Below are 17,235 nucleotides of genomic sequence, written 5' to 3' on the forward strand. Positions count from 1 at the left end.
TCTTCCTCACCGACGGTGATGAAGTAGCGGTGGCGCTAGGGTTTGAGAAGCTCGAGCTGGAGAGAGATCGAGCGGAGTAAAAGAAGTGAGGAAGGGAAGGAGGGGTATTTGTAGCCACGGTGAAAAACTGCTCGCCCAAAGAAATTGGACGAACGTGCCCGTGACCCTTCTCATTAGCATGACATGTGTCACCCACGTAGTGAGAGGTGGAGATCGTGTTAGATCATGGGTGAGTGGATAAGTGTATTGTGGGATGCGGAACGGTTTGAGCGGCAAAGCCGAAAATTTTGATAAGATAGGTTTTAAAGTTCCGTTCGCAATTTCTTCAGCTGACAAGGACACAGTGAGGATTTTGAACGAGTTTCAAATAGAACGCACATGAAGAATTTGTGAACATATTGGGTTGAGTATAGCATAGAGGGGAAGGGTCCGATCACATTCACTTAGCAGAAAACCAACTTGAAGAAATAGCAATAAGTGAATGCTGTAGAGGACATAAACTCATATATATATATATAGCCAATGAAGAAAAACGATGGAACCAGTGAAGACTATGCAAAGTTGAAGAATATGAATAATTTGACGAATTTCAACTTTTGGTGGTGGCGTGATCCACCGTATAAGAATGATGATTTCAGACACTGCGTACAATTATCGTAGGGTTCTGAGAATCAAATTCTTCATTAATTTCTTCACACTAAGAGTGTTATTCTTCATTGATTGAAGAAAAAACATTTCTTCATGTGTTGCACATCTAAGTCATCAATTTTGCATTAGTGTTAGGATGAGTGTCCTTTTCAAAGAACATTCGAAGATTCTAGGATATTTAGCTCACACCTCAACTTGCTAAATCTCTTCTCATCCAAGGGCTTTGTGAAGATATCGGCTAGCTGTTCTTCAGTCTTCACATGCTCAATAGAAATGTCGCCCTTCAACACATGATCACAAAGAAAATGATGACGAATCTGAATGTGCTTTGTCTTCGAGTGTTGAACTGGGTTGTGAGCAATCTTGATGGCACTCTCATTGTCACAGAAGAGAGGCACATTCTTCATGTTGACTCCATAGTGCTTGAGAGTTTGCTTCATCCATAGCAATTGGGCACAGCAAGAACCAGCGGCAATGTACTCCGCTTCAGCAGTAGATAGTGATACGCAGTTCTGTTTCTTCGAGGACCAACAGACCAAAGATCGTCCGAGGAAATGACATGTACCAAATGTTGACTTGCGGTCCACACGATCACCAGCATAGTCACCGTCAGAATATCCAATGAGATCAAAAGCCGAGCCCTTGGGGTACCATAATCCAAGTGTTGGTGTGTGAGCTAGATATCGAAGAATATGCTTCACAGCCTTATGGTGTGATTCCTTCGGTGTAGCTTGAAATTGGGCATACATGCAAACACTAAGCATTATATCTGGCCTAGATGCACATAAGTACAATAAAGAACCTATCATGGAGCGGTATACCTTATGATCAAAGTCAATACCATTTTCATCAGTGCACAGATAGCCATTTGTGGGCATAGGAATTTTGACGCCTTTGCAATCTTGCATGCCGAATTTTCCTCAGTACATCCTTGAGGTATTTCTCCTGAGATATGAATATGCCATTGCGTTGTTGACGAATTTGAAGACCTAAGAAGAATTTCAACTCTCCCATCATAGACATTTGATATTCTTCACTCATCATATAGGCAAATTCATCACTATAAAGTTGGTCAGTACAACCAAAGATAATATCATCAACATATATTTGGCACACAAACAATTCACCATCATAAGATTTAGTGAAAAGGGTAGGGTTGAGTGAACCGGGTTTGAAGCCTTTCGTCATGAGGAATTCCTTCAAAGTATCATACCAAGCCCGTGGGCCTGCTTGAGGCCATAGAGGGCCTTGTTGAGTCTGAAGACTTTGTCAGGATTCTTTGGATCTTCAAAACCTGGGGGTTGAGCAACATATACTTCTTCCTAAAGCTTACCATTGAGGAATGCACTTTTCACATCCATTTGATATAAATTGATATCATGATGGTTAGCATAAGCAAGTAATATGTGAATAGCCTCAAGTCTAGCAATAGGTGCAAAAGTTTCATTGAAATCAATTCCTTCAACCTATGTGTAGCATTGAGCTACAAGCCGTGCCTTATTCCTCACCACAAGGCCATTTTCATCTTGCTTGTTGCGGTAGATCCACTTTGTGCCGATTATATTTTGCTTGCGAGGATCTGGACGTTGACCAGTTCCCAGACATTGTTGAGCTCGAACTGATGTAATTCTTCTTGCATGGCCTGAATCCACTCAGGCTCCAGAAATGCTTCATCTACCTTAGTGGGCTCTATAATAGAGACAAAAGCATAGTGCCCACAAAAGTTAGACAAATGTGAAGCTTTTGAGCGTGTGAGAGGACCTGGCGCTTTGATGTCATTGATGATCTTTTCAACTTGCACTTCTTTTGCAATGCGAGGATGAGCTGGTTGTCGTTGAAGAATTTGATCAGCGTTTTCTTCAGCACCATTTTCTTCAGGTGCATTAGCTCGACGTTCTTCATGTTCTGGAATGAATTCTTCAGCAGATCCTTCAGTAGGAATGACATCCTCAGTAGCCTTGAACTTGATAGTTTCCTCAGGTGCCGGTTCATCTATCACAGTAGGTAGGTGCTCTCTTTGCGAGCCATTAATTTCATCGAACTGCACATCTACAGTTTCAACAACTTTGTGAAGAACGTTGTTGAAGACTCTGTAGGTGTGCGAGTCCTTTCCGTAACCAAGCATAAAACCTTCATGTGCTTTCGGTGAAAATTTTGAGTTGTGATGCGGATCTCTAATCCAACATTTAGCACCGAAGACTTTGAAATAACTTACATTGGGTTTCTTATCAGTGAGGAGTTCATAAGCAGTCTTTTTGAAGAGTTTGTGAAGATATACTCTGTTGATGATGTGGCACGCAGTATCAATTGCCTCAGTCCAGAAACGACGAGGCATTTTGTATTCATCAAGCATAGTGCGAGCCATCTCAGCAAGAGTCATGTTCTTGCGCTCCATGACGCCGTTCTGCTGAGGAGTATAAGGAGCAGATAACTCATGAGTAATACCAAGTTCATCAAGATAGTCATTGAGACCAGAATTCTTGAACTCAGTGCCATTGTCACTTATGATGTGCTTGATCTTCACACCAAAGTTGGTTGAAGCCCTCGAGGAAAATCGTTTGAAGACTTCATGCACTTCATGTTTGTAAGTAACAAGGTGTACCCATGTGTAACGAGAATAATCATCAACAATAACAATGCCATATTGAGATGCTTCATTTGAAATAGCAGAATAATGATTAGGACCAAAGAGATCCATGTGAAGCAATTCAAATGGGCGAGTGGTGGTCATGATAGTCTTCGCTGGATGCTTGACCTTGGTCATCTTCCCAGCTTCACAGGCTCCGCATAGGTGATCCTTGAGGAATTTGACATTCTCGATGCCAATGACATGCTTCTTCTTCGCAAGCGTGTGCAAATTCCTCATGCCTGCATGACCAAGTCGTCGATGCCAGAGCCAACCTTCTGAAGCTTTTGCAAGTAAGCACACGGCTGGTTGTGGTCCTGTAGAGAAATCAACAATATACAGGTCTCCTCTCCTAAAGCCTTCGAAGACTTTGGAATTGCCAGCTTCCATAACCACAACACAATGGTACTTGCCAAAGACAACAACCATATCAAGATCACAAAGCATTGAGATAGACATAAGGTTGTATCCTAAGGACTCAACAAGCATGACTTTGTCCATGTGTCGATCCTTTGTAATCGCAACCTTACCTAGACCCAATACCTGACTTTTGCCTTTGTCAGCAAAGATGATATGCTTCAGATGCGACGGAGATAATGGAGCATCCATTAATAGATTCTTGTCACCAGTCATGTGGTTTGTACATCCACTATCGAGGATGATAGAGGCATAGGTGTCCCGTCTTTCGATGAGATGGTGGATTTCGCTTTGGTGGAAGTCGACTTTGACGATCCGACTACGAACGTGCGAGGACGTCGCGCCTTAGCAATCGCTAAACCAACTCCGAGAGGTTATTGACCACGCCGGAGCACGATCAACCTGACCACGAGGGTCTGTTTCCTGCGAGCAAACGAAGAACAAGCAAGAAACTAAGATTGCAATCTGGATATTGCGAATATAAGATGAAAGCTTTATTGATCAAGGTGGGGTTCTGTGACGCCTTTGTCTGGTCGTTGAACACAAACGAAGTACGCGAAGTTGCAGCTATGGCGAACTTTTAATCTACACAAAACCCAAAGTCTAAACGATGCCCTAAGGGCTGTATATATGGAGGAAGAGGGGGGAATTTCGTGGCCCTTGGTGGAGGAGTCCGAAATCAACCCTATCTCTTGTTTCCCCACACATACGGACTCTAAAAATAGCCTATACTTATGTATTTCGAAATTACATGGGCCTGGCCCAATAATAAGGTGACGCAGCACCTAAAATAGCCTCAGGACGAAATTTATGAAGTGGCATCTTGTATATTTCGTCCAAGGCTTCATGCACCCATTATGGTGGCTTCAAAGTCCTGAAATCATCACTTGTAACTCCGTTCTTGTTCCCCTTGCGCATGCCATCATCTCCATGCTTGTTCTTGCTCCAATGTTCATCCTTCTCCAAGCTAGGCCCTTCATTTGTAAGCAAAACAAATGTATCCAATTTAGGCAGCATCATATTCTCATGAACATTAGAATCATTACCAAGAAACGAAAGTACCTGGTAATTTAGTTGGCGTACACGAGCTCTAGTAATTGGTCCAGTATGTATAGCAGCAGGGGCTGTGGGTGTAACAATTGTATTGATGTCCTCATCATCCTCCCCTTCTTGAAATGAAGTCGTCCTCGACGGAAGTTCATCTTCCCCACCCAAATAAGGCTTCAAATCTGCAATGTTAAAAGTGGGACTAACCCCAAAATCTGCAGGCAGCTCAAGTTTATATGCATTATCATTTATTTTCTCTAACACCTTAAAGGGACCATCAGCACGTGGCATTAGCTTTGATTTGCGCAAATCAGGAAATCTATCCTTACGCAAATGTAACCAAACAAGATCTCCAGGTGCAAACACAACATGTTTTCTACCCTTATCTCCAGCAAGTTTATATTTAGCATTCATACGCTCAATGTTTTCCTTAGTTAACTCATGCATTTTTAAAATCAATTCAGCACGTTGTTTAGCACAGCATAGCTTCATTCTCCTCAACAATACCACATCTAATCATGCCAGTTTGTAATTCCTGATAATATTCTTCTACAGAATTTTTCCCTTGTCTTAAACGCTGCAATTTTTGAAGCAATTCACGTTGATAATATGGTGGAACCCAACGCGTACGCATAGCAGTTTTCAAAGCAGCCCAAGTAGTTGGAATAGGATATAATCTACAATGTTCAGACCACCATACACATGCAAAACTAGTGAAAGCACAAACAGCAGCAGCAACTCGTCTCTCCTCAGGATATTGTAAACATGTAAATCGTTGTTCAGTTTCTAACTCCCAAGTAAGATATATATCAGGAACATATCTACCCTCAAATGGTGGAATATTCAATTTCAGTTTAGGAATATGGACATCATCGCGTACCTGAGGTGGTGGTGTAGGCCTACCATTACGAATATATACCTGAGGTCGACCTGCTGGTGGTGGTACAGGTGGCTGCACGTAGTGTTGATTTTGATCAACCTCATCCTCATAATCTCCCACATAATCATCATCCTCCGCATCAGCAGCAGGAGCCACAGAAGTATCAACAGCAGCACCAACAGTTTGGCCAAACGCAAGAGGAACACGGCTTGCTCGGCGGAGGTCTGCTTCGCGATGTGGAGGTAGTCGTTGTTGTTGTTGTTGGAGAGGTGCGTTAGGTGCAGCGGGTGGTGGTGGTGGAAGACGCGCGAGCAATTCATTAAACTTGTTATCGAGCTTTGTTTCGAACGTCTTCTCAAGGCCAGTGATCTTCTCCATGGCCTCTTCAAAATTGTTCAGCACATCTTGCACCTGTTCAGTCATCATTTGCTGAAACTTATCATGAAGCTCCTTGTTCGATAAATTCTCCCAGTCAATCTCGTCGGCTTGTGATCCTGGCATGGTTAGCAGCAATAGAAACACACAAGAATATGATCCTACAGACTACGAACAAGTGGTGGTGGTGGGTGTCACAAATCCGTGAAGCAAATCTCAAATTCTTACCAGTTCTTACCCAGCAGCAGGCGGTGATCGGCAACCGTTGTAGTCAAAAACTCTCAAAGCTTGGATAGAGCGATTACCAGGGAGAGTCAAACGCACGACGTAGATGTATGTGGAGCTGGGAAGGCTTATAATATAGTAGCAAAAAGGGTCAGCAATAATCAATTCAGAGATGCAAAGTTGAATAAACGCTCAACGACGGTACTGTGCTGGTCCTAGGCTAGACTGTGCTAGAGACGCGAGCCTAGAACACTAACAAAATCACGGCGCGGCACGTAAACAAGGGAAAAGCACACTCTGAATTTTTTTTTCGCTCTTTTTTTTTGCGCTGCTTTTTTTTTTTGCGAAAAATCACTATAATGGCGAGTGTCTCAAAACTCTTCCTAGCTCAAACTGACAGGATGGGCACGAAATTTTTTCGACCAATTTTTTTTTTTTTCGACTGCCCGGACCCAAAAACTGGAAACGGGTCAAAAAAAACTTCCTATAATGGCACCTGTCTCAAAACACTCAGAAACACCTAAAAATAGGATAGCCAGAATTTTTTTTGAAAAATGCGTTTTCGAAAAATTTTGGGCCTAAACGGAGCGTGGCTACCCGACTCTTTCTTTTTTTTTTCCGAAACCTACTCCGGCAAGGAAACACGAATCGGAATCTAGATGGATCCCGAAAACAAACCTAATAAGCAAAGAACTCGGATTGGTGGTGGATATATGGTGGTGGTATATGGCAGCGGTGGTGGTAGCGGTGGTAGTATATGGATATGGATCGGTGGTGGTATATGGACATGGATTGGTGGTGGTATATGGATACGGATTCGGTGCGGTGGTGGTAGATGGCAGGGGCGATGATGATGGTGCGGCGGCGGCGTGACAACTTATGACCAGAACTCGAAACTCTAAAAGACTAGACTCTAAGACCAGCAACTAGACACGACGATGCAACCGCAAATTCAACAAAGCAAAACCCTAAAAAGATTATGCAAGGCTCAGATTGGTTCGGATATGATGAACTAACCCTAATTTTTTTTGTGGCTTTTTCGTGGACTATAGGTATGAAGAACAGACTCGATCTAAACTACGAAAAACTGTAAAATCTCACCGAGCAACCTGGAAATCTGATACCACTTGATAGAGGCAAAGGTGTCCCGTCTTTCGATGAGATGGTGGATTTCGCTTTGGTGGAAGTCGACTTTGACAATCCGACTACGAACGTGCGAGGACGTCGCGCCTTAGCAATCGCTAAACCAACTCCGAGAGGTTATTGACCACGCCGGAGCACGATCAACCTGACCACGAGGGTCTGTTTCCTGCGAGCAAACGAAGAACAAGCAAGAAACTGAGATTGCAATCTGGATATTGCGAATATAAGATGAAAGCTTTATTGATCAAGGTGGGGTTCTGTGACGCCTTTGTCTGGTCGTTGAACACAAACGAAGTACGCGAAGTTGCAGCTATGGCGAACTTTTAATCTAAACAAAACCCAAGGTCTAAACGATGCCCTAAGGGCTGTATATATGGAGGAAGAGGGGGTGGATTTCGTGGCCCTTGGTGGAGGTGTCCGAAATCAACCCTATCTCTTGTTTCCCCACATATACGGACTCTAAAAATAGCCTATACTTATGTATTTCGAAATTACATGGGCCTGGCCCAATAATAAGGTGACGCAGCACCTAAAATAGCCTCGGGACGAAATTTATGAAGTGGCATCTTGTATATTTCGTCCAAGGCTTCATGCACACATTATGGTGGCTTCAAAGTCCTGAAATCATCACTTGTAACTCCGTTCTTGTTCCCCTTGCGCATGCCATCATCTCCATGCTTGTTCTTGCTCCAATGTTCATCCTTCTCCAAGCTAGGCCCTTCATTTGTAAGCAAAACAAATGTATCCAATTTAGGCAGCATCATATTCTCATGAACATTAGAATCATTACCAAGAAACGAAAGTACCTGATAATTTAGTTGGCGTGCACGAGCTCTAGTAATTGGTCCAGTATGTATAGCAGCAGGGGCTGTGGGTGTAACAATTGTATTGATGTCCTCATCACTACCACGTAATAAGGAACATGCTTGCATAGGTACCACATCACAATCAACATAATCAGCATATGTAGAGATACTAAAATGCACACGAACAGTACGTGTTACCTTAACCTTGCCGCTGTTGTTGAACCATTGGATGTAGTAAGGATGTGGATGTGGTCTTGTGGTGAGAGAAAGCTTCTCCACCATCTCCATGCTAGCCAAGTTGTTGCAGCTCCCTCCGTCTATGATGACGCGCACAGAACGTTCCTTCACAACTCCCTTGGTATGGAACAAATTGTGCCTCTGATTTTGCTCAGCTTGTGTGATCTGCACACTCAAAACACGTTGAGCAACTAAACATTCATACCTGTCAGCGTCTTCAGGAGCCATGTATTGCGTCTCATGATCAGAATCATCTCCACCATGTTCTTCATGTGTAATAAGAGCCAAAGTCTCCTCATCATAGTCACTAGCGGACTCATATCCACCATCCGCGGTAGCAATCATCACACGCGGAGATTTGCATTCTCTCGCATAATGACCTCCTCCCTTACAACGACGACAAATAATATCACTTGTGTGCCCTGTTGATGCCATGGAAGAAGAAGAACGCTGTGCAGGCCCCGCAGGTGCGCTCTTGGCAGATAATGGTGGTTGTGCCTGTTTTCTTGTATCACGGCTGGAGGTGGCACCGGATGGAGGTGCTGGTGCAGTTGAAGTAGAAGATGCACGTGGTGTCCATGATGAAGGTCGGCCTGCAGAAAAGATAGTTCGCCCCAATGCTTGTCAAACGCACGACGTAGATGTATGTGGAGCTGGGAAGGCTTATAATATGGTAGCAAAAAGGGTCAGCAATAATCAATTCAGAGATGCAAAGTTGAATAAACGCTCAACGACGGTACTGTGCTGGTCCTAGGCTAGACTGTGCTAGAGACGCGAGCCTAGAACACTAACAAAATCACGGCGCGGCACGTAAACAAGGGAAAAGCACACTCTGAATTTTTTTTTCGCTCTTTTTTTTTGCGCTGCTTTTTTTTTTTGCGAAAAATCACTATAATGGCGAGTGTCTCAAAACTCTTCCTAGCTCAAACTGACAGGATGGGCACGGAATTTTTTCGACCAATTTTTTTTTTCGGCTGCCCGGACCCAAAAACTGGAAACGGGTCAAAAAAAACTTCCGATAATGGCACCTGTCTCAAAACACTCAGAAACACCTAAAAATAGGATAGCCAGAAATTTTTTCGAAAAATGCGTTTTCGAAAAATTTTGGGCCTAAACGGAGCGTGGCTACCCGACTCTTTTTTTTTTCCGAAACCTACTCCGACAAGGAAACACGAATCGGAATCTAGATGGATCCCGAAAACAAACCTAATAAGCAAAGAACTCGGATTGGTGGTGGATATATGGTGGTGGTATATGGCAGCGGTGGTGGTAGCGGTGGTAGTATATGGATATGGATCGGTGGTGGTATATGGATACGGATTCGGTGCGGTGGTGGTAGATGGCAGGGGCGATGATGATGGTGCGGCGGCGGCGTGACAACTTATGACCAGAACTCGAAACTCTAAAAGACTAGACTCTAAGACCAGCAACTAGACACGACGATGCAACCGCAAATTCAACAAAGCAAAACCCTAAAAAAATTATGCAAGGCTCAGATTGGTTCGGATATGATGAACTAACCCTAAATTTTTTTTGTGGCTTTTTCGTGGACTATAGGTATGAAGAGCAGACTCGATCTAAACTACTAAAAAACTGTAAAATCTCACCGAGCAACCTGGAAATCTGATACCACTTGATAGAGGCAAAGGTGTCCCGTCTTTTGATGAGATGGTGGATTTCGCTTTGGTGGAAGTCGACTTTGACGATCCGACTACGAACGTGCGAGGACGTCGCGCCTTAGCAATCGCTAAACCAACTCCGAGAGGTTATTGACCACGCCGGAGCACGATCAACCTGACCACGAGGGTCTGTTTCCTGCGAGCAAACGAAGAACAAGCAAGAAACTAAGATTGCAATCTGGATATTGCGAATATAAGATGAAAGCTTTATTGATCAAGGTGGGGTTCTGTGACGCCTTTGTCTGGTCGTTGAACACAAACGAAGTACGCGAAGTTGCAGCTATGGCGAACTTTTAATCTAAACAAAACCCAAAGTCTAAACGATGCCCTAAGGGCTGTATATATGGAGGAAGAGGGGGGAATTTCGTGGCCCTTGGTGGAGGGGTCCGAAATCAACCCTATCTCTTGTTTCCCCACACATACGGACTCTAAAAATAGCCTATACTTCTATTTCGAAATTACATGGGCCTGGCCCAATAATAAGGTGACGCAGCACCTAAAATAGCCTCGGGACGAAATTTATGAAGTGGCATCTTGTATATTTCGTCCAAGGCTTCATGCACCCATTATGGTGGCTTCAAAGTCCTGAAATCATCACTTGTAACTCCGTTCTTGTTCCCCTTGCGCATGCCATCATCTCCATGCTTGTTCTTGCTCCAATGTTCATCCTTCTCCAAGCTAGGCCCTTCATTTGTAAGCAAAACAAATGTATCCAATTTAGGCAGCATCATATTCTCATGAACATTAGAATCATTACCAAGAAACGAAAGTACCTGGTAATTTAGTTGGCGTGCACGAGCTCTAGTAATTGGTCCAGTATGTATAGCAGCAGGGGCTGTGGGTGTAACAATTGTATTGATGTCCTCATCAGAGGACCCACTCAGTGGCTTTGGGTTGATCATCCTGCAGATGAATTAGTGCAGCTTACAAACTCATATACTTCATCAGTGAAGAATATGACATCAATTCATCAGATCAATTTCATCAAGTAAAAGAACTGATAAAGCAATATGAGGACGTGAGAAATGAAAGTTCATTTCTTCATGATTAGCCTGCGTCCTATCAGGCATACTCAGGTCTCCAGCAAATTCTTCAGACGATTATGTATGTCTGGAGACCTGACCCTACAGAAGAGATTAGTTCTTTTTCTTCACCACCCACATCTACAGGGGTGGCAAAGAATTCATCATTCCGCGAGCTCCATACGAGAAGGATGGCATAGAAGCCAGTCCATTTAGTTTCACATAAGAGGGGTTAGAGTAAGCATAAGAATTTGCAGAGAAATTCTTCGAGGAATTATGGACATAATGATTTGAAGAATAATGAACATATCCATAATCCTTAGATCTTCCCTGCGAAACAGACGGGTTAGCACGATGATGTTCATATGAGGACTTTGATCCATATGAGGAATTTGGTCCGTATAAGGACTTGAATCCATATGAAGAATTTGGTCCATATGAAAAATTTGATCTGGGGTTCCTATTCTTCACAGGTGGCATCATGATGACATTCACCTGAAGATTTTCAAGGCATCTTTTGGGAACCCAGATTTTCTTCATAGGGGAGCCGTTCCTGCAGTTAGTGCCAACATATCTAGCAAATACTTCACCATTCTGATTTTTGAACAGTTTATAGTTGGAGTCAATTGACTCATCATCAGAATGAGGAGATTCACATGCAAATCTAGATAAGTTAGATGGATCAACTGGAGGTCCCTTTGCAGCAACCCATGTACTTTTGGGGTACTGCTCAGGCTTCCAATATGTACCATCAGCATTGAGTTTCCTCTCAAAGGCGATACCCTCTTTCTTAGGGTTCCTGTTGAGGATCTGCTTTTTAAGCACATCACAAAGAACCTGATGCCCTTTGAGGCTTTTGTACCTGCCTGTCGTGTACAATTCCTTCAGTCCTGCATCGTTAGTGATACTAGCAATGTCCTCAGATGAGGAATTAGTGATAGCAGAGAAATGTGAAGAATTTGAAACATTAGCAGCATTTGAACATTCAGGTGAAGAATTAGCAGATTCATGTTCAATGCACTTCAAGCATGGAGGAACAAATTCTTCCTGAGAAGCACTGATTTGTTGAGCAAGTAATGAATCGCGCTCCTTCTGAAGATCTTCATAACTCACTCTTAGCTTCTCAAGGTCTTGCTTTCTTTGAAGAAATTCATAAGAAAGCTTCTCATGATCGGATAAGAGAGTGTTATGATGACTTTGAAGATTGTCAAACCTAGTATGAAATCTCTGAAGATTTTCAGTTAGGGCTTTAGTGCGATCCAATTCATCACCCAACATATCATCACTTTTGTCTAGCATGTTTTGAACCTTTTCTAAAGCCCTTTGTTGTTTTACAGCAATCTTAGCAAGTTTAGAATAGTTGGGCTTAAGATTTTCATCAGATTCATTCTCACTTGATTCAGATGAGGTATATTTGAGTACCTTGGCACCCTTTGCCATGAAGCAGTAGGTGGGAGCATAGTCATCATCCCCTTCATCAGCTTTGTTGGTGAGGTTATTTTCTTCAGTGTTGAAGATAGACTTGCTGACGAATGCAGTAGCGAGAGCTAGGCTTGCCACTCCGGATTCGGACTCCTCAGATGACTCCTCTTCCTCATTTTCTTCAGATTCAGCCTTAGAGTCCATTTCCTTGTCAATGAATACACTGGCCTTCTTGGAGCTGCTCTTCTTGTGATATGAAGGCTTTGAGGATTTTGATGATGAGGATTTTGTGGATTTCTTCTTTTTCTTTGCATCATCGAAACTGTAATCCTTGTATTTCTTCTTTTTTGATTCCTTTTCCCATTGAGGACAATCTTGAATGTAATGTCCAGGCTTCTTGCATTTGTGGCAGAGCCTCCTCTTGTAGTCACTTGATGAGGAATCACTGCTCCTTGAGGGTCTCCCAAAGCGACCACGTCTTGAGAACTTTTGGAACTTCTTCACAAGCAGAGCCAGATCATGGCTTAGTTCTTCAGGATCACCAAGGCTGATACTAGAGTCTTCATCTTCGGACTCAGATATGGCCTTGGCCTTCAGTACACGTGTTCTGCCATAGCTTGAACCATAGAGATCTCTCTTTTCAGCAAGTTGGAACTCATGAGTATTTAGCCTTTCGAGAATATCAGCGGGATCAAGTGACTTGTAGTCAGCACGTTCTTGTATCATCAATGCCAGAGTGTCAAATGAGGAATCAAGCGATCTCAGCAATTTCTTCACCACCTCATGGTCGGTGATGTCAGTGGCACCAAGTGCTTGAAGCTCATTTGAGATGTCAGTGAGGCGATCGAAGGTTTGTTGAACATTTTCATTGTCGAGTCTTTTGAAGCGGTTGAAGAGATTGCAAAGAACATCAACATGAGAGTCACGCTGAGTTGAGACTCCTTCATTCACTTTGGACAACCTGTCCCAGATAAGCTTCGCTGTCTCCAAAGCACTCACTCTACCATACTGTCCTTTGCTCATATGGCCACATATGATATTCTTCGCTTGAGAGTCGAGTTGCTTGAATCTCTTCACATCAGCAGCATTCAGAGAAGGTGTGACCGAGGGAACACCATTTCCCACAACATACCAGAGATTGTTATCAATTGCTTCAAGATGCATTCACATCTTATTCTTCCAGTAGGGGTAGTCCGTCCCATCGAAGGTAGGACACCCAGCAGAAACCTTGATCATACCTGCGGTAGACATAACTAAAACTCCAGGCGGTTAAACCAAAATCACACAGAACAAGGGAGTACCTTGCTCTGATACCAATTAAAAGTGCGTTATATCGACTAGAGGGGGGTGAATAGGCGATTTTTATGAAATTCTTCACTGAGGAATTTGCTGGTGAGGAAATTCCTTAGCGAAGAACTACCAGCAGCGGAATGAGTACTCAAAAGTAAACATAACAGAATACAAGCATAGTCATCATGATGAAATGAAGACAGGCACAGAGTACAGAAGCGTAAACACAGGATAACACAGGATGAAGACAAACAGACTGAAGAAATTAAACTGAGGAATTTGAGAAAGTCTTCAGTCAAAGTCTTCAAACACAGATATGAACAAGCACACAACACAGTTATGAGGAAATGAAAGAGTTGAGGAAATAGAACCAGTAAGCTTGGTGAAGACAATGATTTGGTAGACCAGTTCCAACTGCTGTCTCAGTTGTACGTCTGGTTGGAGCGGCTGAGTATTTAAACTCGAGGACACACAGTCCCGGACACCCAGTCCTGAACACGCAGCTCAGGACACCCAGTCCTCACCGTATTCTCCTTGAACTAAGGTAACACAGACCTCGTCCAATCACTCGTGGTAAGTCTTCAGGTGACTTCCAAACCTTCACAAACTTGGTCACTCGGCGATCCACAATTTCTCTTGGATGCTCTAGACCATGACGCCTAACCGTCTGGAAGAAGCATAGTCTTCAAAGGTAACAAGCGTCGGATCCACGCAGGATCAATCTCTTCAGTGATGCTCAATCACTTGGGGTTTGTAGGTGTTTGGGTTTTGGGTTTTTGGTTTTTCCTCACTTGATGATTTTTGCTCAAAGTCCTTGGAGGATGGGTTGCTCTCAAATGACAAGTGTTAGTTTCTCTCGGAGCAGCCAAGCAGCTAGTGGTTGTAGGGGGGCAGCTATTTATAGCCTAGGGAGCAGCCCGACATGATAAGACATAAATGCCCTTCAATGATATGACCGTTAGGTGGATAGATATTTTGGGACAGCTGGCGCATAGCACAGCAATGGTCGGAATTTTGAGTAGCAAAATCCTCAGGGCTATCATGTTCCTCACTGTGTAGGAAATCCGCACTGGCGAATTCCTAACTCCTCAGTCAGAACAAATTCCTCAAAGACCAGAAGAACTTCGTCTCTGTCACTAAAGAATATGACTGGATTGTATGAGATTTCTAATGGCTTCACTCGAAGGGATTGGTAGGTGTAGGATTTTGAGTTGAGCATCACATGGAAATTTTTCCTTAGTATTTCCTTGACCCCCTTTAACAGTACGGTGTTTCCTATGACTCAAGAAAGAGAAAATGAAACTATGAAAACAAAAGTCTTCACGCTTTATGTTCCTCGAATGAATACCAAGTCTTCAAGGTTACACCATTTTCTTCACTTTCAAAGTCTTCAGAAAGTCTTCAGAATACCAAAGTCTTCAGATGAAGAACTTCATTTTTAGGGGTCGACTTTCTCTATAAATATCAAACTCCTCATAGACTTATAGACCTGCGTACACTCATAAACACATTAGTCCCTTAACCTATATGTCTTCAATACACCAAAATCCCTAAGGGGCACTAGATGCACTTACAGTGAGCGAAAACGGTATTGCAATGCTTGAAAACAAGGCCTAGAGTTCATACTTTCACTAGTGCAAGTTCTATCAACAATGATAACATAATTAGATGATATGGCAATCCCTCGACATGCAACAAAAGTCACTCCAATGTTCCTATCGCGGAGAACATTGTTTGTAGGGTACAAAACCACCTCAAAGTTATTCTTTTCGATCAATCCATTGAGCTATTCCTATAAGGGTCACAAACAACCCTAGAGTTCATAGTAAAATAACACCATATGATACACATCAATCAACCCTAATGTCACCTAGATACTCCAACACCACCACAAGTATCCGTGGGTCAATTATACGATATGCATCAAACAACTTCAGATTCATAATATTCAATCCAACACAAAGAACCTCAAAGAGTGCCCCAAGATTCCTACCGAAGAAAAAAGGACGAAAACGTGCATCAACCCCCATGCATAGATTACCCCAATGTCACCTCGGGAATCCGCGAGTTGAGTGCCAAAACATACATCAAGTGCATCAATAGAACACCCCATTATCAACACACGCAAGACGTACATCAAGTGTTCTCAAATCCATAATAATATTTAATCCGATAATAATGAAATCTCAAAGGTAAAATTCAATTCATCACAAGAAGATACAGGAGGAGAAACACCATATGATTCAACTATAGTAACAAAGCCCGCGGTACACTAAGATCGTGCCAAATCAAGAACATGAGAGAGAGAGAGATCAAACACATAGCTACTGGTACGTACCCTCATCCTTGAGGGTGAACTACTCCCTGCTCGTCATGGAGATCGCCGGGATGATGAAAATGGCCACCGGTGATGGTTTTCCCCTCCGGCAGGGTGCTGAAACGGGCTCCCGATTGATTTTTCGTGTCTACAGAGGCTTTCGGCGGCAAAACTCTTGGTCTAGGTTTATTTCTATGGTTTTTGGGATTTATAAGAGGTGTTGGCGTCGGGGAAAAGGCAAGGGGGCGCGCCCTAGGGGGGCGCCCCCACTGTAATGACCAAACCTCGAAGGATTTGAGTCTCTGTGCTTACCGTGCTAGTCCCTGGATCGAACTCGCTAGCACACACAGTATAGATGAATACCAGAATAGCAAGTGCATCATTTATTACATTGTATGATCCAGAATATATAAAATAAAACAATCTGCATAGCACTTGGCTAGCTTTATTCAATCAAACAGCGGCAAGTAGCAGAAAATAACAATGAGTCCCATCATAGCCCACTGGCGATGCTGAGTTGTAACACCCCGGATATAACTTTCCCAATTTGTACTCCAACTCTTGCTGTTTCCGGCGTTAAGTTATATTTATTTCTCGGGTTCGGGTCTTTGTCTCCATGTGTTGTTTTTCATTGTCATGCATCTCATATCATGTCATCATGTGCATTGCATTTGCATACGTGTTCATCTCATGCATTCGAGCATTTTCCCCGTTGTCCGTTTTGCATTCCGGCGCTTCGTTCTCCTCCGGTGGTCAATTCTAGCTTTCTTTCATGTGTGGGGATTAAACATTTCCGGATTGGACCGAGATTTGTCATGCGTCCTTGGTTTACTACTGGTAGACCGCCTGTCAAGTTTCGTATCATTTGGACTTCGTTTGATACTCCAACGGTTAACCGAGGGACCGAAAAGGCCTCGTGTGTGTTGCAGTCCAACACCCCTCCAATTTCGCCCAAAACCCACCAAACTCTGCTGCATCTCCTAGAGCGTTCGATCACGATCGCGTGGCCGAAAACCGCACCTCATTTGGACTCTCCTAGCTCCACTTATGCCTATAAATAGAACCCCCCCCCCCCGAAATTCGGATCTCTCCCCCTCTCCG

This window comes from Triticum dicoccoides, chromosome 1A, assembly GCF_002162155.2.
Source record: "Triticum dicoccoides isolate Atlit2015 ecotype Zavitan chromosome 1A, WEW_v2.0, whole genome shotgun sequence".
Lineage (NCBI taxonomy): Eukaryota > Viridiplantae > Streptophyta > Magnoliopsida > Poales > Poaceae > Triticum > Triticum dicoccoides.